Source organism: Perna viridis, chromosome 5 (assembly GCF_037379345.1).
Source record: "Perna viridis isolate PV_CMFRI_1.1 ecotype Kerala chromosome 5, ASM3737934v1, whole genome shotgun sequence".
Taxonomy (NCBI): Eukaryota; Metazoa; Mollusca; class Bivalvia; order Mytilida; family Mytilidae; genus Perna; species Perna viridis.
The window spans coordinates 17,983,908-17,986,764 of NC_142449.1; positions in this window are offsets into that span (position 1 = coordinate 17,983,908).

The window sequence follows — 2,857 nt, forward strand, 5'->3', positions numbered from 1 at the left end:
TTTGTTTTGTTCTTTTTTCAAAAAAATATATATCCAGTTCACATTGAATCTTACTAAAGATATTGAAGAATGTTATGGAATTAAAATATGTTCTGGCTTCAAAAGAATTACCAAGAATTCTAATTCTTTAATGAAGCACAATGAAATATCAATCATGCTATTTTCCCATAATCAAATTCTATACAAATCATGATTTCTGTATATTAGTTTTTCCTAGAAAATAGGATATATATAAATATGTGTGTATAAATATATATATTTTGAACCAGACTTTTTTCAGGAACTTTTCATAAACTGTGCAATAGATATAATACAGGAAACGACCAAGCCTTTGGTTTTTTTTGGGGTTACCAAGTATGTGATCATGTGAAACAGATGCTTTGTAAAGAATCGACAGATCAAAATCAGTCTGATAAACAACATCTCTGAGAGTACATGTAAAATATTTTAAGTAATACATGTGTATATTGAAAGTCACATGGATAGGATATTCATGAAATATCAAGTGGTTCTGGAAAGCAAAACATTTATGTAACATCAAAGATGTTTTCTATCATTTCTATTACAAGTGTTCACCCATAGACACTTGATAAGTGAAACCTTCTAAACCTCTCACTGTTAATTATAATGTTCAATAAATAAACAAGTTTTGTGAGTATTTTCACAGACCAATGTTCAATTAGGCTCTCAATAAGTCATAGGTGACAATATTAATCTAAAACCACCCACTATAACTTTCGATTTAGTGCTAAAGTATTTCCTTTTAAATGAATTTAATTGTACTATATGACCGTTTTACATAAGTAGTATCAAAGATGCATTCTAATATACACATTACTACTTCTGGTATACAAAGAATAGATCAATCATCAACAAAGAGACTTATCTCTCATAAATAATTCCAAGAGAAATGTACTGTTTTAACATGTCAAATTAAACAAAAATTGATGGCTTTTAAAATTTATTACAGTAACATCTTTTGGTGACATTGTAATAGTAAAAGTAGTCTTCAGACAGTACGCCCCCTCGCCCTTTCCATATCGTATGTTCATACCAGCCAATCAGTACTCAATTACTGAAATTCTTTCAGGATATTTTCCTACAAAAACCAAAATATTTACAAATATTGAGGTTTTGATGAATACACAAATTGTTCCTTTTTGCTCATCATGTCGAAAAGTGTTCAGTCTACCAGGGTTAAGTAGACAAGTCTTGAGGTGGGGATATTGTCCGGTAAGTTCTGTGTCTTCATTAGTATACTATATATCAGACTGAAATTTAATGAAAAATCGAAATACGTGTATGGGAATACTGAAAGGTTGACTAGTACCCCCTTCATTTGTGCATTGTATATCATAGGCTAATATGGCGTAAAGTAATTACGGGAAAACGCTCGTGTAGACTGTTTCTAGACTAACTGGACTAAACGAACCTGTGAAGACTTTTCCATGCAAGATTGACAATGCTTTTAACAGACTCTGTTGACTTGGTGCTGTAACATCAAAAATCAAGACCGACGTCACGTCATTCGCGAACCATACTATACTTGGCACCGATACCACAAAACGTGTACAATTAAACAAGGATTCTTAGTGTAGATAAGTCATGTTTTAAAGCGGAGATTCCGAATCTATGACATAATAGGAGGTTTACGTGAAAGTATGCAGAGAAGATTACCTTGTTTAACATCATCTCTAAAACTCCTTATATTTCTTATCTTCTCTCGATTACATGCGTTATGCACTTCTTTATAATATCAATGGGACTTTGAAGATTTTTCGTCTCAAAAAACCATTTTAAACTCTAACAACTTCACACGGAAAGGCAAATAAGCAGTCTTAAAACGCTAATACAAATGCATCCTTGTATACTCGTTATCGGTGTGAGGGGCGAATCCTAAGATTATGAATGTGTCCACTCTATTATTTGCTCATTTTGCTCGAAATTAACAAAATCTTAAAACGGGGATCCAAACCCTCGGACCCCCATCTTTTTCCGCCACTGATTGTCTGTCGTTCACATACGGAGATAATCAATCAAATACTTGTTTCTAAAGGTCTTGTGTTATTCGATATATGCAATTACTTGCAATAACAAAAGACAAGCAGTTTCAAGCCTCTTGCGCTCATTTGAAGCTGCGTTTTTTTATTAAAAAAATCAAGATATCAAGCAATAGCGTTGTGCAGATCCGCGTTGATTTTGATTGAAACCATCGTGCATAGGGAGTAACCACCGTTTTCGAGAAGTATATCACGCGTGGCAATTCACAGTGTGGGTAAATTTGTCTGTACATGCGCCTCGATTTGCCAGAAATACGAAATCCGTCATTAAGATGTGGTCGAACAACTGAAAATTGGCTGAGCATGTACACTCATATAAAGGGAAGGGAATCTGATAATACTGGACGCCCCTCCCTTAAAACATCCCGTTATTTCGTCTTACGATGTTCTCCTGATATTTTTTCTCAGAAAATCAATTTAAACCTTATCCCATGGATTATAGATTACATGAAGAATATATATATATATTATATATATATACAACGTCTCAGAATGTGACGACTCTATTTGCTACACTGCTCATTTTTGCAAATTTTTGGTCGTTCCCTCCGCAGGACTCGAACTCGTGCTGCTAACACCGCCTGCACAAAGTCCAGCGCCCTAGACTACTCGGCCAGCTAGGCTATATAACAACAAACGAATAAAAACCTGCCAATACAGTATGTCAACTTCTAGATTTTTTATTACCCCAGATTTTCAGTTCCCTGTGTTTCGCGTCGGTTAGTATCGCTTTACCTAATATATATATATTCTCGACTCCTCTCATTTCAAAACTTAATATTCTTATTGAACAGAAT